The sequence below is a fragment of the Dermochelys coriacea genome, chromosome 10 (assembly GCF_009764565.3).
Source record: "Dermochelys coriacea isolate rDerCor1 chromosome 10, rDerCor1.pri.v4, whole genome shotgun sequence".
Classification (NCBI taxonomy): domain Eukaryota; kingdom Metazoa; phylum Chordata; order Testudines; family Dermochelyidae; genus Dermochelys; species Dermochelys coriacea.
The window spans coordinates 79085407-79109969 of record NC_050077.1 but is presented as its reverse complement, the minus strand read 5'-3'; the positions used below and the strand labels follow the sequence as shown (position 1 = coordinate 79109969).

The window sequence follows — 24563 nt, the reverse complement described above, 5'->3', positions numbered from 1 at the left end:
AAGGTTTGAACCTAGGACTTCCACCACTACATCCCAGACCTCTACTGCCTGAATTAGCAGGGCAACTCCATTAGTTAATATATAGTAGGCTATTATCTTGTATTGGACCATCCCCTAATGGGAGATGATATACGTTTGGCCACCATCGCGGTGAGAAGCAGGGAGCCACCACAGAGTTAAGCTCCAGCCATGCAGAAACTAGTGCAAACATTGCCTGATTTTGTCCAGACAAGTTGCTCTTTTGGGACTCTTGCTGGAGCCCTGAAATGGAACTGTAAATAGTCCCAACTTGTCTGAGGACACATTTATGACTTCTGCGCTGCAGAAATTGGGTTATGTGGATAATGAGGAGGACATGATCTATTGGGTGTTTATGTCAGAAGATGGTAGGGAGGAAAGAGTTTATTTTCCGTAGTTGTAGAAACGTCTGTGATCAAAGGAAACATTTGAGAACCAAGACATACGTACTCCACAAGGCTCTCTCTGTTATTGTACCTCAGTTCCCATCTGCAGTGAACCCTGTGGTAATTACTCTTTTGCCTCGCCTTCGTTAAGACACACAACACACTTGGTTTCCAAGGCTGATATAATAAGGAAAAATTGTAGCAGAGAGTCATATAAACATATAAAACGCCTGACATTCAGAAATGCTTTGGGAGCTGAACAGGGTGTATGGATTTCAGTCTGGATTGGGGTTAGACCAGGGCTCAGAATCTGGGTAAGAGGCAGAACCAGGTCTAGATTCTGAGTTAGCCAGCAACAAAATCTCATGAGATTTCAACCCCCAAACCATGAGAATTTCACACAATCAGTTGCTCTTGTGAGTTCTCCACCACCTGGGCCATATTCAGAAACAGACCCCTTCTGCTCTGCAATCTAATCCGGAAAGGATGGGGATCCCCATACAAACATCTCATCCCTGGAATGTATTTGGGCTGAGGGGACGCAGAGATGGTATGTCTTCACTGGAGAGTTAACTCGGGTGATCAACACCGGGTTCGCTGAGCCTGTGTGTGAGCCACCCCACTGCAAAGCCAGACTCGAATGACCCTATCCTTCCTGCTGCCTCACTCCCCCGTGTGAGTCACTGGGACTTGGGGGCACATCCCAGAGTTCTGCAGTGAGCTTTCCCAGTACATTGTGAGAGAAATTGTCTGTCTTTCTGGGCACATGGGAGAATGGTGGGAAGGCCTTGGAGGACTATGAGCACTCAAGCCTGTGTCCTCACAGCCTGTGTGAAACCAGCACTTCAGCTCTAGCCTATCTGCAGGACAGGACAGTTAGCCTGGGTTTAAAGCAGCAAACACAAGTGAGTGGTTGTGTGTGTGGATGGGAGGAGGGGCTAGGGTCAACTCCCAAGTAAGACCCTGGGTTGACTCTGTAGTGAAGATAGACCTAGTGTCAGGGCCAGACCATTGGCAGCCTGTGTGCCCTGGTCAGCTGCTAAATTGCAGTCGGGAAATAAGCAGCGGGGCTGGGGTCAAGCTGGGTCAGGGTTCTAGGAAGCTGGGGTCAGGCACCAGGTTATAGACAGTAATAAAATAGCAAAGTCAAGGACCAACCAGGGTCAGCAGCAAGCAGGGTCTGGAGCAGAAGCAGGCAGCCAGTCTTCATGGTTGCTCAGATAATAGTTGGGGTTGTTTCTGCTTTGAGCAGGGAGTTAGACTAGATGACCTCCTGAGGTCTCTTCCAACTCTAATCATCTATGATACTATGATTAACTCCCCATGATGGCTTTCTGGTTTAAATACTAGTCTCAGCCAATCAGTGGGCTGTGATGGGATGCCACTCAGGTCCTGCTGGGCAGTACTTTCTACCAAGCTTAGGTCCACAGTGTCCTCTAGTAGATGGTCAGCCTGAGCTTCCAGTGGTGATGTGGAAGCGTTAGCAGCTCAGAACCTCCCTTGTCTAATCCTATGGGCTCTTGTGTCTAGAGAGGTTCTACCCTTGGCCATCAGCATGCATCACACTGCACCACTTCATCATCAGCTGTCTCACACAGGGTTTGAACATAGATCTGAGCGACAGGCCAAAGCTTCTCCAATTCCAACAAGTTCTATAGACACAGAAGCAGTCTGAGAGGCTTGCAAACCTCTACACAGCTCACCATCCAGCTGCCATTTGTCTTACATCTCATATGGGTCATCAGAACACACCAGCACACATCAAAACTAGAGATGGGCCTGCCCCTTAGACCTGAACATCCCTGAGGCTTTGGGATGCTGATCAGGCCCATCTACAACGGAAACAGTTCTTCAAGCTGCTATTATAGCAATCCCTGGGCATGAGCCCCTCATGGCAGCTCTGCCTACCTGCAGTGCAGACCATGTGCCTCCATTATAGTCTATACCTAACTGGCTTGGTTAGGCTAATGAGACCACCTATCTGAATAGCTAAGTCACCACTGAGGCTCATTTTGCTTTCCTCCAGCCCAGACAAGCCTGGCAGGGAAGAACTGTGGCCTTCCTGCTCTTCAGGAGTTCTGCTTCCAGGGAACTGCCAGGATATGGATCAGGATTCAAGCTGACTTCCCAGGCAGACAGCTGTCACTGCTTGTGGATGCATCCCAGCATTGTTGCTTGGGAAGTTGGGATGTTGCACCATTATAGGCACGAGGGCAGGTGACTTCTAGCCCATGTGGAATCCCCTGTCAAACCGTAAAAGGTTCATATAGTCAGTAAGAGGCCGGGAAAGGCTTAGTAATTGGAAGGTGAGCTAAAAGGACAGTAACATGGTCACAGATGGTTCTGGAATGCTATGTACAGTTCAGACTTGCTTATGTCACAGAGAAGGAAACAGAGAAGGGTCCTGTCTGAAACCAGAGAGCTAACTGTAAGCTTGGGGAGTTTGGGTCTTGACCTGAGCTGTGTGTCTCTGGCAGGCAATGCAGCAAAGTGACTCTATCCCATTGCCAAAACTCTGGGCCAGCCGTTACTCTGGCTTGAGTTTCTGTGCTTATTGCTAGAAGCAATGGGAGTTACACAGGGCAGATCTCTGTTAGGCTGGATGGACCCAGTGCAATGGCTGCTAAGACCCCACTTCAGGAAACTGGGAATCCCATAGATGCTGCCAGTGATTAGGGTGGCTACCCAGCCCCCTTCTTTCCCACTCTGCAAACTCCTGCTGACTGTTGCAGAGGGTTTGCACAGTTGGCACTAACTGCCTTGGTGTCCTAAGTAAGTAAGGGGTTTGGTCTCCTTCCCCCACCCAAATCTCTTTGAAGCACAGGTCAAATCACAGAACCTCTGTGCCTCAGTTTTCCCAGCAGTCAAGCAAGGATTATAATATGTACCTGCTTCCCAGGGGCGTTGATTCATTTATGTCTGCAAAGAGCTTTGAGGTGCTTGGATACCTTTGGATGTTAACTAAATGCTCTGCATTTCTGTATCATCCTTCGGTTGCCGCTCCAGTTCTAGAATCCGTTATACCAGCTGCAGCAACGCTTCAGAGACAGTACCACAAAAGCCATTACAAAGCTGGATGCTGGAGCTCACAGAGGACCTGTTGAGCAGAAACAAGGAAGCAGAAACCTTGTGGCTGACAGGCCCAGCCTATGGGGGAGCGACCATGATAGACCCAATACACTTTCCATGCAGTGCCACCTAGTTAGCCTGTGTCTAAGGTTGCTATTTACCAGCAGGCACCAGATTCCCTTAAAGCTCTCTCTGCAGGTTCCCAGGAAAAAGGACGGATGCTGCTGCTGACACACCTCTCACCATATCTCTGGTGTCTACAATGAATGCTTTGTAAGGAGAATGGATAATAAAAGGGTCTTATATCATTGGACCACTGTGGATTGCTCCTTGCAGCCAGTGATAGTTTTCTGGGGTCTAGCTTGATTCTTTCCTGACCTGTGGGTCCCCCTTTGCATAAATTCTTAAGTGGAAAGTGGCACGCAATGAGCCAAATTCTGCTTCTGCTTACACTGGAGTAAGCTCCAGGTGACTTCATGTCCTGAGCAGCTCCAGGTGACTTCAGTGCAGCTACTCTGGATGTACATTAGTGCAACGGAGCCGCATGGGGTCCATTGGATCCAGTTATGGCAATAGTGTTCGACTGGAGCAATTGACTGTAATTGGAGCAGGAATGAGCTGTTAGGGCCTGATCCAAAACCCATCTTCCCAATGACTTGAGTGGCTCTGGCTCAGCGCCGCAATGTGCAGGAAATCATCCAACTCATTCATTTCTCGCCATTCTTGGTAAATGAAGAAAACACAATTGGGGCCTCTGCTTTCTTTGCTGCGACTTCCAAAAATGCGATTGCAAACCTTTCAGGGAGAAGTGAGCATCTTTTAAAGCCAGCGTCATGTTTTTACACGTCTGGGGGCCGTTTGCCTCATGCTTTATTGGAAAATGATCACTACCCAGAAGGCCACCAACTGTCCTTTCATCAAGTCTAAGGTTACCTCTGATGTATGGATTTGTCAGCTGTCTGTGCATTGCATAGCTCAATTCATCCACGAGGATTTATGGGGAAATAAATGGGGGTGCTGAAAATGAGCTTTGCAGTGAGCAGATTTATGACCATAACAGAAGCTTTAGAAGTGAGAAGACTCCTGCAGTATAAAAACACTTCCCACTAATCCATATCCTTCCTAATTCAACCACGACCATCAGAATTAGTCCTTCTGTTCTTATAGAAGCTGGTAAATTAAGCAGCAGCAAGTCAACACAGTAATTCAATACCCTTTCACCAGAATGCTCTGAAAGATCAAATGAGGGAATATGTAGCTATTGTACTGCAGAGAAATCAAACGTCCAAGAATACACCCAGGAAATTTCCAAGGACCGAAATACTCAGAGAAAACACCAACCATATGCTCATAAAATAAAATGCTTTATTAAGAATTGCAATAGCCTGAATGTTCATTCAAGCATTTCCCTGTGGAATGATGATACTCTGCTTTTATATAGCACCTTTGTGCAAAGATCGCAGTGTGTTTTTCAGATACTGAGGAATTAAGCCTCATGGCTAGAGATGAGTCCAAAATAGATTCCAGTTCCAACTGCTACAGAGTCTGGGGTGTTTACAGTCTGGGGTCCAGGTGTTATGACTTGGGACCATTTCTACTCACAGACACCCCTGGAAGCTGATACTTTAAATATCATCCCCATTTTACAGATGGAGAAACTGAGGAGTCACCAAGTTAACAGTAAAAAGAAAAGGAGTACTTGTGGCACCTTAGAGACTAACACAAGTACTCCTTTTCTTTTTGCGAATACAGACTAACACGGCTGCTACTCTGAAACAAGTTAACAGTGAAGCAGTGGCAAAAACAGGAATAGAATTGAATAATTATAGCACATCGTCCCTTGATCTAACCCCTACGCCACACCACCTTTTCTATTCCCTTTCATTCACAAATCAGGTTCAGCCTGGGCAACAGCAGTGCAAACTTCTCCACACAACCCCACCAGCATGTCATCCTGACTCTAGGAGTGAGAGGGGAATTGATTTGCCCTGCTCATCCAATTTTGGCCTTTTGATGAGATTGCCAAGAAGGAAAAAAATTGCATGAACTGGGTTCACTGGCAAACTAGGTGCTTTCTATTCAATTGCTGATACTCTGGGCCATCCAAAAAGATTCTAATTTAACATTGAGATTTAAATTTATGCCTGGTGTAACTCCATTGAAGTCAGTTAAGTCATACCAGGGATAAATTTGGCCAAGCATGTTTAATTTGTTAGTAAACCCTCATCTTCTTTTGGACCATTTCTGCATGAAATAAAGTACGGTGTCAAGATTCAACGTCATATTATGCTGTATTTCAGAACACTTTGAGACTTTATCAGCCATGGCCCTTTTCTTTGTCAGATTCTAGGTGAACTGCCTAATCTAGCAATTTGTTTCTAGCCCTAAAACGCCTCCAATGCTCACAAGACCATCTGTTCTTGTGTGTTAGTAACCTGGTACAGGATTCCTAATTTATCATGTACCAGAGATATCAGCAAGCCAGCCTCAGCTTCAAACAAGGATGCCTGAAAAGGTGAGAATGTAAATCCATATTCACTAGGTACTTAAATCTGGATGGCGGTGTCTAACACTTTAGACATACAACTATTTCCCCAGGCTAATTTTTCCCCTACGGTTACTCACACCTTCTTGTCAACTGTTTGAAATGGGCCATACTGATTATTACTACAAAATTTTTTTTCTCCTGCTGATAATAGCCCACTTTAATGGATTACTCTTGTTAGACTTGGCATGGCAACCCCCATTTTTTCATATTCTCTGTATCTATATATATTCCTACTGTATTTTGCACTGCATGCATCTGATGAAGTGGGTTTAGCCATGAAAGCTTATGCCCAAATAAATTTGTTAGTTTCTAAGGTGCCACAAGTACTCCTTGTTCTTTTTGCTGATACAGACTAACACGGCTACTACTCTGAAAGTTATCTAATGTTTTCCTAAAGCTTTATTCCCACATCCTGCTCGTAACAAAATGCTCTGTGTATGAGAGTCAAAAGTTCTCTCCGTTCACTTAAAGCAGAGAAAGTTTTATCTGGGAGGATGGCAGCTGAAAGCATTATTTCCAGAGGTAAATGGCTAGATGTGTGAAGCAGCTGTGCAGACCAGGCCACCTGCTGCTTTAACTCCAGTATTTCAGCAGAGGTGCGGAATTCCACACCCGGCTCTAAATGACCCCAGAGGAAGAATTTAGTAGCCTGACTCCCATTCAAAAAGTGCAGTTCATATCAAATCACTGCTGCTGGCCATTCCCGGGTCACACCTGTTTCACTGTGTGTACCATCAAGGCGGTGGTATTTCTGGCTTTGACGGTTTTCCCTCCTAGAGCATTAAACTGAATGAACAATGATCTATATGGAATTGAAGGTGATTCTAGATTAAACATTTAAAAGGCACCAAAATGGACATTCTCCCCACCACACATACACACCTCACACTGCCCATCTCTTAAAGTAAACAAGACAGACAAATGGATTTGTCACAATGTTGGGGATTGGTCCTGCTTTGACTAGATGACCTCCTGAGGTCCCTTCCAACCCTGATATTCTATGATTCTATGGGCCAAACCCTGAGGTCCTGCGTCAGGTCAAATACCCCTGGGAGTCACTGGGAGTTGGGATGAGTTGGGACAGAATACAATCCTCCTATGCAGGAGAATAACCCCCAGCTTACAGAGTCGCCTATGAATTCTGTCATTGAGGATAGGAGGCTGCTCCCACTGGGCCTTGGAGAACATGATGGCTTCAAGCCTTGTGCTTCTAGGACTCCCCAGACCACAGATGTCTTTGCTTCACTGAGGGAGAAGGCACTTAAGTTAACATAGCCACAAGTTTGGGGGGGGAGCAAGTACCCAGATAAATCCAGTTGGTTCCTATGCCCTATCCCCTCCAGCACCTGTTATATTAACTTTCTCAGTGTGTGTGTTTGCACATGAGGGGGAGGAGGTGATACACACCCCTCTCAGCTTTCCCCCCCTCTTGCCTTACAGATCACTGACAAGGACAACCTACCAGGTCCAAGGTAGGAAGGGATGGTGCCTTGGGGTCAGATACAGGAGCAGGGAACAAATAGAGAGTATGCAGCACCAATGATCAGGATGAGGGCTTGACCCTTACTTTTAACAAATACAGTTTCTGGGTTTGGGTTTTCATTCACCCTGAAATATCAAAGAACCCTTCCAGTTCCAGTGGAGCTCAACATGGCACCCGCACGGGAAACCTCCTGCCCCCTTGCATCCAGCTTTGACATTTCAGTGCTTGGCTGCTGGAATCATCCTACGGAATAGATGTTCCAGACATAGGACTGTTTGCTTTGGAGGAACCAACACTGGAGTATCTTATACACATAAAATTCCAGGAACAACTCAGAGCACCAGACGACACTGAGGCAATGAGGGCTGGACACAGGTAGCAGCTCTCCATAAGAATGGAAGGGATATTTCTGGAGCTAGACAAGCTGTGTGCGCGAATGAGGGATGCTTATGAGGCTTTCAGCATTGTAGCATGAGACCTGGCACAACGTTTATTTTGCTGTATTTCTTAACTGCTGTCCCGACAGGATTTTTGAAGATAATTGAGCAATGGAATGTCCTGTTCTGCTAAGACTTCTTGGCTGTCAGAAGCGATGTCTAAACAGCTGAAGTGCAATTCTGGAGCACAGCCCCACAGGGCAAACAGAAGCTGTGTTTGTTCATCACCTGGCTTTGCAGACCTACTTATCTGCCTCAGCACATGGTGCCCTTTGTGAAACTACACTCAGAGTTCGCCCATCAGGTTCCATCCTCTGAAATTCACTGACGCTGACACAGCAAGGTCCAAAGGATAGGGCGAGGGTCAGGAAACCTCGTTTCAGTCCCGGTTCTGCCACTGATTAGTGTGTGATCTTGGGCAGTTCCCTTCACTGTGCCTCTATCCCCTCTCACCCTCTGTCTTGTCTATTTAGACTGTAAATTCTTTAGGACAGAATGGTGTCCTACGTGTACATACACCACCTTGCACCATGGGGCCACGATCTTAGCTGGGGAGTCTGGGCATGACTGTAATTCACCTAATAGCAGCAATGACAACAATGCAGAGGCTGGGTTCACCTTGTAAGCCTAGGCTCAAAGGTTTACAACTCTACGCAGCAAGGGGTTTAGCCAGCCCATGGGCCCTACTGGTTTATATGGAGAAGATGTTGGTTGATGTCCCATCATAGCCTTCTTCCTGGTGGTCTCTGCACAATGCTTCGGATGGAGTTGTACAGTATAGTCAATGTGTTACAAGTCCTGTCAGCCTCAAACATTCTGTAGATTTCTAGAGGTTTTTCTTTTTGGAGGATGGGTGGGCAAGGGAGGCAGGGTTTTGATGCCAGCGTGAGGCTCAAGGTAGATTAAAACCATCAATCAATGCAGATCTCAGAACTTTGCTGTGACTTGGTAAGAAGTCCACTGTGCACTCCTTCCTCACCCTGGTTAGATCGTGGCAAAGAATTATCAAGGCTCAGTGAAAGGAATGTTGCTTGTCTGTCCAGCATTCATTTGTCTTCCTATCCAAACACGTTCCTGGCCAGACATTTGTTAGGTTTCTTAAACAGGACCAGATTCGCCAAAGTGCTGAGCACCCTAAAACACCCCCTGAAGTCAACAGAAGTGCAAGATGCTGCCCATAATTTTCCACAGTTCTTATATTTCCCTTAATCTGTGACAAACTATGGAATCTAATATTTTCACTATGACTAACCTATGAAATTGGACAGTTTTGTTCTTGATTTATATGGGGCTCTAGTTGCCATATTCAGGTCTCTCCCATCTATTCTCTCTTTCCTCCTTACTCTTTTCTACTACGTCCATCCATTCTCCTTCAAATCTTCTTCTCTTGCTGGTTAGAACAATCTTAAGGATGGCCAGAGAAAACATCCTAAAAAATCATACTGTACCAGTGCACTCCCATCTTTAATACTATAAGAATTGTAATTTCTCAGAGTATTTTCCAAAGGAAAAAAGGCTTCAGACCCCAGCAAAAGATCATATTTTCAGCCTGGCTTCTCAGCTACCAGATGAATAAATCTCCCACACCCACACCATGGCTCTCATTTAAGACTGCAGACTCCGGCTTTTCCGTGCAATTACCACAGCAATTTTACAAGTCAATTTCACTACAGCCAGTTGAGTCTTATCAAACAATGCTGTTCTGGAGATTTCTAGAAAATCCAGAGTGCAATTAGCCTAGGTCAGTTAATGAATATTACAGGCCAGCTCTTCAGCTTGATACAAACTGGTACAGCTCTGTTGTCGTCAATGGAGCTATACAGATTTACAGCAGCTGGGGATGTAGCCCTAAGTTGCTCCGCACTCAGCAGAAAGTGTGATATATGCACTGCATTTCCATGAGGATAATGGGCCTGATTCTCTTCTCACTCAGCCCAATGGATTTACTTCCAATTTAGTGAAAGAAAAATCAGTCCCTGATTCTATGCCTCTGCCTCAGAAAAGTTCTCAGAATCATTTGAATCCATCAGATTTCTCAATATCATTTTTATGATTATTCCCATTGCCCCCCCCCCCAATGATAAAGCCATTGCACCTACATGGAGTGTATATTGAGTAGATCCTGACCCGTCTCTGAGCAGTGGTGCATTTAGCAATGTGTCTTGCATTTGTCAGACTTGGTCACCAGGCATTGGCTCCCTCCCCATCTCGAATGCAAATTCAGACTTGCCCTGCTGTTTTTCAGTGGTCTCATTCTAAATCACAGCTCTGACCTTTTCTCCACAGGGCCAACCTAGGCCCGGTCCCAACATTGGGGAAGAAGATCCATCGATCCCCCTTTCCTTGCAGTGTTCCTTCTCTTTAGGACTCTCTTCCTCCAATTGCCCATTCTCCCTTGGCCGCTATTTCTCTTGGAATCAAATCCTAGTCTTATGGCTGTCGGTGGAAATGACTGACATGTAAAGACAGCCGCTTTGAAACATGCGTCACCCAATTTCTTTGCATGGAAGTTAAAGAAACTTTGTGCCAGAAGTCTTTGTCCTCCTAAAGAAACATAATGGAGAAATATTCTTGAGTGTCCGTGTGCATTGGAATATTGTAGGCCTTAACTAAGGTGTAAATTTTTAATGGTGAGAGTAACTAACCAGCGGAACAATTTACCAAGCATCATGGTGGATTCTCCATCACTGACAATTTTTAAATCAAGATTCGATGTTTCTCTGAAGTATCTGCTCTAGGAATTATTTTGGGCAAGTTATCCAGGAGGTCAGATCAGATGATGACAATGATTCCTTCTGGCCTTGGAATCTGTGAAATGAAGGAGATGCAGCTTACAAATAAACTATTAATTCCTCAGTGAAATAGTTAGACTTAACTGTATTTCCCTATTGCTAAAAACCACTTTAAGTCCCTAATGAGATAATGAAATTGAAGTGGGCATAAAGATGAAGAAGATCTTGTTCAAGGACTGTGGTGGGAGGGATTTGATTTCCCTTTGCAAAGTGCATTTAAAAAGAGGCTCTTTAAAAAAAATCTACATTGCAGATGGATCCAAAACAAGAATCCTATATCCAAAGATCCACTGATATCAATGGGAGTCTTTCCATTCACTTCAGTTGGGCCAGGATTCCCAAAACTTGGGGAAACTCTAGATCCACATTCAAACTTTGCAGGCCAGATCCAACTCTGGCTTTTATTAAATTAAAAGATGTAGCTACAATTTCTCTGATGCTTCAGACTAAAATCGGTCTCTCTTGTCAAACTGTATTTTACCTCCATCACAAGAGCACACTGGTCTTCAGTCTAACAAGCATTGTGCTGCCATCCTACTCCCTAGCTGATGTGAAGGCTATAGCTGGAGAGAGGATTTCCCTCCCACTCCCACCATTACTCCCGCTGCTGCAATAGCCCCTTGGGTTTTCAGGGTGTAGGAGCAGCCTTCAGGCTGCTCTAACTTATGCCAGGAAACCAGACTGGCACCCAGCTGGCCCAGGATTAAGGGAGCGCAAAGGTATATTAAAGCCATTTTTGCCATGGAATGAACTCACTGTTTCTTGCAAGCAGCACCATAATTGTATATTTTAATGGCCATCTGTTTATTTTATTTTCTCTTGTGTGTTATTTCCTATAGTGTCCAAGTATTGGCCTGTTTTGTGCTAGACAATGATACACAGGTTGGCATGTTAAAAATTAGAAATAAAAAATTCATAAAAAATAGCAAACAGCTCTCTTTACTTCTTCCTTCTGTCACTTCAAGAGAGAACAGTGGGTTCTTCTTTATTCTTGCCAGTGCTCACCATCTGCAAATCCATTTTAAAGAGGCACTATGAATTAACCAGATGTTGGCTTTGAAGCACGGTATACATTCATCACCTGCTTGCACACCCAGTCATTCCTGAGCCCAGCCATGGCTTGCTTTGAAACATCACTGCTGTTTCCTTCCGTATTGGTTAGGAAGGTGTTGACGAGGGTAGAAGGTTAAAATTCTAACTGATCTGCACGGAAACATCATCACCAGCGCTTCATAGGCAAGCCATCGGGAAAACATATGCAAGCTGGGAGGCCCAGACTTGATGTCACTAGCAGGTTGTTCCTATCCTTGCATCTCTGCCACCCCTGCGAGGCTGGGTCTAGCTCTAGGATGCTAAGAATGGTGGTTGTCCGGGTTTGGTACATGCGTGGATTGACCCGTTCTCAATAAACAACCGTACACCGCATGTAAATCATTCCCATCCTGTTGGACTCTTTTATGGGAAAGGGATACTTACACAAGTTGCTTTCACCACCACTCTCCCAATTACTTGACCAGGTGACCAGTTTTCACAGGAACTGTGTTATTGAAAGACGGGGCAATCGTGCATCCGGCAAGCTCCCCATGATCTAATATACAGCACACACTTCAGACATGAGAGCTAGTGCTGGGTAGACAGCTGATGTTGCCCAGTCTTGGACTCTTTGTTCCTTCCCCCTCCAACTGATTTCAAATCAACCTAAAATCTCCAAGGAACACAGGAATCGCCAGACTTGATGTGCTGCGGTCAGGCCTAGCGGTCAGAGCAGCGGTGGTCAGAGGCCAGGAACAGTGCCAAAGGTCTGAGCCAGAGTCAGGACCAGGAGTCAGACCTGGAGTTGAGCCAAGAGTCAGAGTCAGAGCAGGGGCAGGGACCAGGAACAAGGCAGGAGCCAGAACAGGTCAGGAAAGCAGGGCTCAGGAGTTGGCCAAGAAAGCAGGGTCCAATGTAGCAACTATCCAGGAATCTTATAGCACAGCCAGTACAACTGGGGGCAGTGGGGGTGCTCCTTCAATCAGGACACCCAATGGGCAGTACCTCTGGTAGGGCCAGGGCTCCATTAGCCACTGGCAAGCCACCACCTGGTGGCCAGGCTACAAAGATTGCCCAAGACCCAAGGTCAAGACCCATGGATCCTCACAGGATCAAACTCATGACTCATCTAGTCATATATATCAGAATTAAAATGGACTGACACTGTCTGGACCTTAGTTCTTGGGATTCACTATCAATATGATTTTGTCATTGCTGTTAGCTGCCCCTGTCTACTGCACTTTGTGATGGAGAAAAGAGAGTGTGGAGTAGTTGAATGTGCTCATGTTGATATAAACCCAAAGAATAATCCTCAGTGTTTTATATGCAAGAAGAATATTCTGTATCCACTAATTATGAAAAAGTAACAATATCATATAATATGATACAAGTATAGTCCTATCCCTTTAAGAATTCTCCTATCCTGCAAGGAATCTCCTGCCCTACAAGTGAGTTCCATTGAATAACACTGAGTTCCTTCAAAACACAGACCTTCTCTTCTGGCAGGGCAGGGGAAATTTTAACAGAAGACACTGCTCTGCCTTTACTTATGGCCCCTACCATATTACAGTAGGAAATAAATAGTAAATCTTGTCTCTAAATTTTATTGTAAGCCAAAACACAACATAGCTCTCCCCCAGATAAGGCAGTGGCTACAACATCCCCTTTGCCTCTGGATGACTTTAAGCAATTCCAAGAACTACAAATCCTGCATCTGGGCATCTGATTAGATTAGATGACCCTTGTGGTTCCTTTTAACCTATAGTTCTAGGATAGTGGTAATAGAAAAAGTTTTACACTTATTTTCCTGATTTTAAAACATTATTTTCTGGATGTGTGGGCAGCATCCGATGAAGTGAGCTGTAGCTCACGAAAGCTTATGCTCAAATAAATTTGTTAGTCTTTAAGGTGCCACAAGTACTCCTTTTCTTTTTTGCGAATACAGACTAACATGGCTGCTACTCTGAAACCTGAAAGTCAAGAATGACATCTGAAAATTCAATTTCCTGAAGCACATTGGACTCAATATTCATCGTAGATAGAGAATTCAATCTTGGCTGTAGCCTATGACTGCTGTAGTTGTTTTTTATCAGCTTCAAATCTGAAAATGACCATTCACCACTGCAGTTTGTTACACTCACAGACAAGGAAATTCACAAAGCAATTTCAGTGTTAGTGAATTGAACGTGGAATCCAGCTCGTCAGTCTTTACCTCCAAATGAAGGCTTGACATGGACACTGATTCTTCTGCTTCTGCTGAGACATCATGCTTGAAATGCTGATATTCAGAAATAAGGTCTGCTTTGCCCAGATCATTTTGTAGTAAAGAGAGGCAAGCTTCTCATGCAGCTTTGCGATTTCCTCAGTATTCATATCCCTTGCTTTCATAAAGAAACCAAATTGCCCATTGATGTCTTTGTATAACTCGCCTCATCTTAATCCATGAGTTGCTGATTGGTTTCAACCTTGTTTCAGTTATGAACTAGCAGCTCTTTCAAAGTGACTTAGGCAACAGCTTCATTGTTTTACTGTTACTGTAATCAGCCTCTGGACCTTCTGCCTTTGCCTTACATTCATAGGCATCAAACTGGTCTTTCAGATCTTGTGTATATGACTTCAAAGATTGGATGATGATGACAACAACAGACAAATTCACATCTCCTTTTTATATAGTCTTGCCTGTTTCACTGAAACAGATGAGAATGTCATGCCAAAGAACAGTCACAAATACTGTCTCCAGTGTGCCCATTTTTTATGGAGATTTTGAGCATCATGCATGGTTTCTCTTGGCTGATGGTAGGTTATCATTGGCCAAAGAATCAAGAGTTGCTTGAATCCCTTCACAGACATCACATGGATCCTTCACTGAGCTGACCATTGAGTGTTAGACAAGCGCTTTACCACCTTGTAAAGACACCAATGCATTCCAGCCATGAGTAGATGAAGCAAAATATGTGTACAATCTTTGCTTAAAGTCAAAGTATGAAACAACTTGCATGCTCCATTCAGCAGCCTTAACACCTACTAGGAACAAGGAATATCCTGCACAGGGAACGTACACAGCAAATTCATTCATTTCTTTTAGCCTTCCTGCAAATTTGAGTTGCTTGGGTGGAGCAAAATTTGGACCAGGGTTCTACTCATGTGAGTAAGAGCTAAAGAACGTTGTTCCTCATGTGGAAGGGGGCAAAGAAGGCTGCTGGGCAGGACATTGAGAGCATTATTGTTCCTGTTAAATCCGTTGTTTTTTCCAAAGCCCTTCTAACCTGAATATAAAAAGAAAAGGAGTACTTGTGGCACCTTAGAGACTAACAAATTTATTAGAGCATAAGCTTTCGTGAGCTACAGCTCACTTCATCGGATGCATGTAGCTCACGAAAGCTTATGCTCTAATAAATTTGTTAGTCTCTAAGGTGCCACAAGTACTCCTTTTCTTTTTGCGAATACAGACTAACACGGCTGCTACTCTGAAACCTAACCTGAATATAAACACCCTCTCCTGGCTGAAATGTGCCTGACAAGCTTCAGCCCCAAAATTAAATTAAAACCCTTTTTCTTTGCTTTTCTAGAGAATCAGTCAAAACAAAAGAGCCCTTTCCCAGCCTATAATTGTTATTCCACTTAGGAAAAAAAGATGCTAACTTTTCAAATGTGATTGTTTGGAAGCCCTGAGTCTTACTCCCATGGGACTCAGCAGCAAAGCTCCATTGACACTAGAGAAGCAGAATCAGGCCCAGAGATCTTTCTTTGGTCTGATGCGAGCTGGCTTGTTGATGTTTGAAAATCAGGATCTGTGCATGAACATTATATTTCCCAGTATAGACTCTGGAATAACTCCATTCTGTGGGGAGGCACCTTAATCCTCTGAAAGAGCCAACTGTTGAGATGCACTGGGCCATAACCTCAATCAGTGCAATACTTGGAATTGCTCAATTGAAATCAATTTGTATCAGCTGAGTATCTGCTTCATTATGCCAAGGAGATACTTACTGGAGTCAATGCACTGAATTCAGCACTGGCATAACTCCACAGAAGGCTGTGGAGATACACCAGGGATGAATATGGCCTGATATTACTTAGCAGAGCTAGGAGAATCTTGGCCAGTTTGCTTGCCAGAGATTTCCACAAACAGTTTCTTCTTCTTCTGTGTGGCATTAACTTTCTACTCCCTCGAGTTTCACTGTTAATTTACGTTTGAAGAAATCTAAATATCTCTAAGAGAAACAACTGCAAGTTGAAGGCACCAAATTTTCACATGGTTTTGCATCAAAACCTCAAATTTTCCCCAGTATCAATATGAAAACACAACATAACCTGCATTTCCTCAAAAACTGGCACCAGATGTGCTTCAAAGGGTCACAAACCTTTCAATAAACCAGTCTGAGGAGAAAACAAGAACCCCAGTCAAGAGATCACTGCCAATCATGCTCACCAGTATTGTTGCATTATTTCTTTGTGTTCCCCCATAGGTCTGTCTGTATCCACTTGTTGTCTCATGTTTTATACTTGGACTGTAAATTCCTGGAGTAGGAGATCATCTTTTCGTTCTGTGTTATGATACCTAACACAGTGAGGGCTGCTGTGATAATTGGGCCTACAACTTTACCCTAAAGATGAGCTAAACTTATAAGTAGTACATGAAAGTTCATAAGATATCACAGTGACCTATAATAACAAACGTTGATGGGAAAAGGCACGATAGAGAGATGCCAACATGGAAAGAGTCCAAACACAAAGCTCTACTGATATAACTCAAGGACTGTGTTAAGATCATGCTTGGTAAACAAGAAAAGTGTGGAACCAGAAAACAGTGAACCCTAACTGGTGGACAAAACCATGAGGGGATGGGCTATTCTGCCCACCATTCCCTTTATGGGTCCTTAAAGAAAGAGACTTTGGCTTCACCATTATGGCTGCCTCTCCCACCATTTTCTGGAATGCCAGGTCTTCATCAACCTGATGCCGAGAGATGGCTGAGCAGACCAGGCCAGAGAGAGGGACCCAGATGACACTGCTACTTCTACTGGCTCCAGCTGAATCCCAAACACCACCTGGGATGAAATGGGATCAGATGTTAACAACAACAGGTCCAGCCCATCTCAACTAACTTCTTCTCTTACCATCAGTTATTACCATCATTGATACCATCTAAGAGACTGACAAATAAGGTTTTTTTTTCCTTCTAAGGACTCTTACCAGCTAAAGAAAAATGGAACAAGGGATGTTGTTAAAATGAAAGCCTTATTTAATAGTTTGCATTTCAAATACTTTAAGTGATTTTCCTTCTTTTCTTTATCTTTAATAAAAGGTTTAAAGGATTTTTAATGGGGTATTTGCCATAGTACCAAGCAGGCTGAGGTCTCTGTATGCCAAATCCCGGACCTTGTTTAACACTGTTTAATGTTGGACAGAGACTGGGTTATGTTAAAACCTTTAGCTCACATATTCCATCTAAATTAATACCACAGGTACTGGTTGATGACTAGGGCTCCTATGAGCTACAACAATCAATATATATCACAAATAAAACAACAACTGTGACTTTACTTTTCTGTGGTTCCAGATGAATATTTCAGACATAGTGGCTAAGAAAAAGTGTTGCCCTCATATTTTTGTTTTCAGGAACCTGCTTTTAATCCATGGCGTGATGCTTTACAACACGGTGAGAAGTCAGGAATAAGACAGAGACCATCCTCCCCTGCTTGTTTTGTTATAATTATCCTGCGTATTTTGTTTTGGAAACAATGATATGGAACATGCTTCCTGAGATCCCCAGGGACAAGCTTTTTTCTTAGAACCTTAATTCCTAATTTGCTTGACATTTTAGGCAAAGCTTCCCAGAATTATAGTTGTAGCTTAAAACTAATCTTTCACGGATTCTCAAACTCCCACAGTGGTTTTAACACTTCAGAGGTAGCTTTTACATCTGTTACATAAATTATGTATGTAAAACTGAATAGCATTTAACCATGGTCCACAGTTTAACTCATAACCAAATCCTTCCAGTGGGAAATGTCTGGTCATTCCTTGACTCCTAGTCACAACCTGTAAATTCTCCTTTGGGCAATAAAAGCAAACTACTGTTGTACATTTTCTGGATCTTTTCCAAAGATTTTTGGCAGCTGGACCATGACTTTAAGCTGAAGGATTGTTTGTTTTAAGTCACAAAATAATTTTGTGTGTGAAAGGTTTGATGATGGTTCAAACCTCACAGTGAGCCCCTGGGACTCTATGACATCTCCAAGACTGAATATATAACATGGAAAACATTGCTAGGGGCTGGGGTATCAAACAAGTTTTTTAAAAAAAAAGTTGGCATTAGTTATCCCTGTAGAATGATTGGGTAACTCCAAGGAGTCAGGTGATAAATAAAATCAGAACTCCCAGCTCATTGTTCATGAATGGATTTAATTTTATTGTAAAACAGTGTTTGCTGTGGAACCAAGTGGGCAATTAGGCCCAGATCAAAGGTATTTAGGTGGCTAACTGTCAATGGGTGCCGAAACATGTGAAGATCTGGGCCTTTGTTACTTAAAATCCTGTATTCTCCTGCATAAAGATGCAGGAGGGAGGAATTTTCAGAGAAATGCACACATCAGCAGAGGGAGATTAGCATCAAATCTCTATGGTAGGCTGGCAGTGTGAATGGGAATGTAGCCAGGAAAACAAGAGTAGGTGCTCAGATACCATGGTTATGGGTGCAGCACAAGAACCAGAATAGAAAAGAATAAGGTTTAGATTAGCAGACTTATTGCCTTGGGATGTTGTGATAGCCAAAAGTATAACTGGGTTAAAAAAAGAACTAGATAATAGATCCATCAATGGCTATTAGCTAAAATGGTAACCCCATGTAACCCCATGCTTGGGGTGATCCTAATCTGCTGATTGCCAGAAACTGGGTGCGGAAAACAAGGGTGGATCTCTCTAAAATTGCCCTGTTCTATACACTCCCCCTGAAGCTCTGGTACTGGTCACTGTTGGAGAATTTATCAAGCATAATTCAGATAAATATGCTATTGTTTTACTTTATTAGTTATACTCCGTATATCAAATCATAGAAGTAACTGTGTAAGAAACCACACAGCCTCCTGAGAGTTAATCCACAGTAGCAAATGGGAAGGAGAGTGGAGAAGAGCAGGTGACCTGGCATGGTAGCTGAGCAGACAAGTCCCTTAAGCCCTAGACAATCTCTAAGTACCACTGGATGCATCATCCCTTTAGCCTCAGGAGGGACTGAATGCTAATTCAGAGAGAGATGAAGTTTCAATTAATTCCTGCTTTAAATTTAACAGGTGAAAAGCATTAAGGGGGGAAAAAAAAAGAAGATGAAAAAAATGTCCATTTCATTCTAACACATTCCTCCGTCTTAAATACTGAATAAATTTGTTCTGGTTGAAAATCCTAGAAACCGGAGGCTCTGAAGGGATTCTGAACTGCGAGTTCAGATCTGGGTTTAGAACCCAGAGCTGAAATTGTTCAAAGTTTGGGTGTTGTCCTGATTAGGGGCTCTTATTTGGACCACGGAAGATATAGTGTGACATTTGGCTCTGGAATGAGATCTGGAGCCCAAAGTTCAGCAGTATTTGGCTCTTCAGATCCGTGTCCACTAGAAATGGGTTAGTTTGCACACTAAAACACAGAGAAGGTATTTGACTAAGAAAACTCCCAAGTATCCCTCACACAAAGAGTAAACAGTGGAAGCTAAAACCTCTTATATCACAAATAGTCTCTCTCACACAGCCTCAGGAACTACAACATTAGAAATGAATAAATTGTAACCCACAAGAATCATGTATATGTAGTAATATTATATATACAAATTTTATGTCCTCAGTAGACTTCAGCCACTGGAAGGTGACATGGCATACGTTAGAGACCTTAGCTTTTATAATAGAAGTTAATCACTACATGGTGACATGATCCTACACACTCATACACTGCTCTGCCATTACTTATGGCAGAGAACACATATAACCTGTTGGAAGACGGGCAGACATACAAATACAGTGCATTATTATATAAACATCATAGCAGTTGTGGAGAATGTGAGGATAAACCACATTGGACAGGCCCAGGGAGAGCCATATATCATGTTTGTTATCAGCTCGTCACACATTAGAAATACTCAGCTCTTGTCTGGCTGTGTAGCTTACAACTCAGAGGATGCATGGTAGCAAAGCAACATCTCCCTGCCAAGCCGGAGAACTGATTATAGCTTCCATATTTGGCTAGTGGAAAGAAGCTGAACTCCCTGCCGAGAAATACCTGTCAGGCTCAAGCTCAGCATGCTACAGACCATGGCATTCAACATGCCCCATGCACTGACCAATCTGCCATTAACCTGGTGCAATAATTGCAGGTTAGTGATGATGAAACCAGAGACCAATCACAAGGTCTGAATTCCACAGAGAATTGTTTTTAATGAATCTCTGCACTAACATGCTGGTGGTCTTTCCCCGAGCTCGGTGTGTATGCCTCTTCGTAGCCTCTCCAGCTGCGTTTATCCTTGACAGGAGAAGCTCAGACAAGAACAGCTGGAAAATCTCAAGCAGAGAGGCCTGCACCCGCAGCAGTCTAGTTTTAATATCCAGTTTAGTTTTCTTCACATGTGGAATAACCACCTCCTTGTTTTGCAGAGAAAGTCTTTATCATGCATTTTCCTGAAATAGTGACTCTTGGAATCCAGTGAAAAATGTTCTGAGAAAGTGACAGACACACGACCAAATCCTCACCTGGTATAAGGTAGTGTAGCTCCCCTGAAATCAATGTAGCTACACCAGTTTACATCAGCTGAGGATCTGGCCCACGCTGTAGAAGGCAAGCAAACAGACTAATAGCTTTCAAAGGGGAACATAAATTTGTACTCTCAAGAGTGTAATAAGACTGCTCGTGTGGGGGAGAGTACATTCTCCCACTCTTTGTTATAATTAATTTGGACAGTTTTCTGTGCAGACAGTCTTCATCAGGAGAATGAAGCAAATCTATAAGGGCGTGTTCCATTGAAATGGAAGCTTGTAGAACATAGGATCAAGCCTTTAGAGTCTGACCCTGCAAGGTGCTGAATGCCTCCCGCAAGGATCTAAGCGCTCTCTTAAGTCTCTTGCAAAATCAGGTCATCATTAGGTAAAAACCCAGCTTGAGAGAGTAAATAAAACAGTTCAGCTCAATTTGGGAAGCCACTGCCTCACTGAGGAATTTTGCACAAATACATTCTTCCAAAACCCTCTTAAACGTGTACTTTTCCTCTAACTCCTTCCCTTGTTGCTGATTATTACCAGAATATCTGCATGTGAACAGAAGATTCATGTCATTTAACAACAAAGTTAATTAAACACGGGCTGTCGATTAATTGCAGTTAACTCACGCGATTAACAAAAATATTAATCGCAATTAATCGCAGTTTAAACAATAGAACACAAATTGAAATTTATTGACTATTTTGGATGTTTTTCTAATATTTTCAAATATATTGATTTAAATTACAACACAGAATACAAAGTGTACAGTGCTCACTTTATATGATTATTTTTATTACAAATATTTGCACTGTAAAAATTATAAACTGTTCTTTGCTATTGTAATAGCTTTTGGTGAGCTCATGGGTTTTTGTTCTTTTACACTGTAAACATAAAATCTGAGTAAATGCAATCAGAAATCAGTTGTTTATATGACAACTCCACAAACATTTTCAGTTTGTTTTGATCCATCTGCCAGCAGGAACGAGAAGGATTAGAAAGTGGGCAGAACTCAATTTAACAACCCTTCCAAACCTCATTTTCTGCTTCATACTCAAATTAAAACAAACATTTGAAAGAATTTGCCCGCACTGCGGCTATTGGCTCCTGAGAATCCAAGACCCACATTGTTTAAAATGATTCCCTTTAAAGTAACTGGCAGGCACAGGTGATAAGAGGGTGTGAGACAGTCACTTTTTTTGCCTAATTTTGAAACCATTACTGTTGAACTTGGATAGACTGGAACAATAAATTTAAAGTGGAACCAACATTCGAGGGGCCCAATTCTTCACCACCCCACAGGATACAGTAACTCCCTCTGATGTCAGAACCAGGCCCCAGTTTGTTAGAATTAGCTGAGGACCAACAGTAGCTTGGTTGTGATGGAAGGAACAATCTGTTTAGACTAAATGACAATCCCTCAACTAGTTAGGAAATCTTTTTTAAAGTCCTCCATTTGCTCCCTCCATGGCTCTATGCATCAAGTTGGAATGCCTTGTCCTTGCTTTTAAACCCAATTTCTCAGAGACTCATAGACTTTAACATCCGAAGGGATCATCATGATCCTCTAGTCTGACCTCCTGAACGTCTCAGTCCAAAGAACCTCACCCACCCACTCCTGTAATAGATCCCTAATCTCTGGCTGAATTACTGAGGTCCTCATATCTTGATTTCAAGATTTCCAGTAACAAAGAATCCACCAGCCACACACCTGGGAAAGAATTCTCAGAGCCCTTCCCATCCAGTGTCCCATCTCCAGCTGTGGCAGATATTTGCTGCTAACAATCATGGATGGGCCACATGCCTTTGTAGGCAGTCCCATTATACCATACCCTCCATAAACTTATCAAGCTCAGTCTTGAAACAAGTCAGGTTTTTTTGCCCGCACTGCTCCCCTTTGAAGGCTGTTCCAGAACTTCACTCTTTTGATGGTTAGAAACCTGTGTCTAATTTCAAGCCTAACCTTATTGATGGCCAGTTTATAGCCATTTGTTCTTGTGTCAGCATTGGCCCTTAATGTAAATAACTCTTCCTCTCCTTCCCCTGTGTTTATTCCTGTGATGTATTTATAGAGAGCAATCATATCCCTCCTTAGCCTTCATGTGGTTAGGCTAAACAAGCCAAGCTCCTTAAGTCTCCTCTGGTAAGGAACGTTCTCCATTTCTCTGATCATCTTAGTATCTTTCTTGGCACTTGTTCAAGTTTGAATTCGTCTTTCTTAAACATGGGAGACCAGAACAGCACACCGTATTCCAAATGAGGTCTCACCACTGCCTTGTATAATGGTACTCACACTTCCCTGTCTCTACTGGAAATCCTAGGACTGCATTTGTCTTTTCCACAGCTGCATCATATTGGCAGCTCATAGTCATCTTGTGATCGACCAACGCACCCAGGTCTTTCTCCTCCATCACTTCCAAATGATGCCTCCCCAGTTTATAGCAAAAATTCTTGGTAGTCCCTAAGTGAATGCACTTTGCACTATTAAATTTCATCTCATTTCTACTCCTCTAGTTTTCAAGGTCATCCAAATCTTGTATGATAACCCCTATATTGGCATACTTCCCAACCTTGTGTCATCTACAAATTGTATTAGCGCACACTCACTTTTTGCGCCAAGGTCATGAATGAAAATGTTCAGTAACACTGGTCCTGTAGTAGGGTCCTCAGAGGGATGGGTGGCCTAGTGGTTAGTGTCCACTCAATTGTGGGACAGTGGTCGGAGAGCCTGGGTCCACACATGCCACTGGGCTACAACCCAGGGCCCTAAGAGGGTTAGGAGTGTTGACCCTGGGAAGAGGCATGGGTGCACCCTCTGAGTTACCCTCCCTGGGTCGCTTCCTACCATTGCTTCTGCTTCTGGTGCCAGATAAGGAAAAATAAAAAGGAAGCCAAACCGTCAGCACCAACCGGGCTCAGCACATACTACTCAGGGACATGTCTCTAGCCCAGTGGCTCTCAACCTTTCCAGGCTACTGTGCCCCTTTCAGGAGTCTGATTTGTCTCATGTACCCCAAGTTTCACCTCATTTAAAACTACTCGCTTACAAAATCAGACATAAAAATACAAAAGCGTCACAGCTCACTATTACTGAAAAACTGCTGACGCTCTCATTTTTACCCTGTAATTATCAAATAAATCAATTGTAATATGAATATTGTACTCACCTTTCAGTGTGATACTTGAGCCTGGTTTTCCCTTGTGAGCCTTTGGTCATTCTGGGAGGCAGTGAAGCGACAGCAACAATTAGGTTTTTCTCCATGCTGAGCCTATTCCTACTCTTAGGCCCAGCGTCAGGGGGTGGCAAGCAGGGCAATTGTCCAGGCCTCATGCCACAGGGGGCCCTGTGAAGCTAAGTTGCTCAGGCTTCAGCTTCAGCCCTGGGCACCAGTGAGTCTAATGCTGACTCTGCTGAAGCTCGAGTCCCGCCGCGTGGGGTTGAAGCCCTGAAGTTTTGGCTTTCTGCCCTGGGCCCCAGCAAGTCTAACCAGCACCAGTGACCCCATTAAAAGCAACTCATAACTCACTTTGGGGTCTCAACCTGATACAGTATATGGAGCAGGAGCCTGCAGGCTAGGTCTGCACTCCTCCCCAGTCTCCAGAGCCGAATTGCTCCTTTGGAGGGGCAGGTCTAACTGGGCTCAATACTGTCCTTTAGCCCCTTCTGTCCCAGTGTGGGGTCTGTATACCCCATCACAGGTCCCAAGACTGATCCCTGAGGAACAACGCTAGTAACCTCCCTCCAGCCTAACTATTCACCTCTCAGGGTGACCTGTTGTAGTCTCCCCTTTAACCAGTTCCTTACCCACTTTTTGATTCTCTTATTAATCCCCATCTTCTCCAATTTAACTAATAATTTCCCATGTGGTACTGTAGGAAATGACTAACTGAAATCCAGATAGATTAGATCCACTGTGATTCCTTTGTCTAAAAAATCAGTTATCTCAAAAAAAGAAATCAGGTTGATCTGGCACGATCTACCTTTTGTAAAACTATGCTGTATTTTATTCCAATTATCATTTACCTCTATGTCCTTAACTACTTCTCTTTCAACATTTGTTCC

General features: G+C 43.5%; 1 protein-coding gene across 1 annotated transcript in view; it reads right to left on the bottom strand.

The window, feature by feature from the left end:
* LOC119863048 (gonadotropin-releasing hormone II receptor-like) overlaps nt 1–24563 on the bottom strand; it is a 54242-nt gene that overhangs the window by 28473 nt on the left and 1206 nt on the right. Inside the window, exon 2 of the mRNA XM_038420791.2 lies at nt 23668–23718. The gene's annotated coding sequence lies outside the window, so the exon portion shown is untranslated. The remainder of the gene's footprint in view (nt 1–23667; nt 23719–24563) is intronic.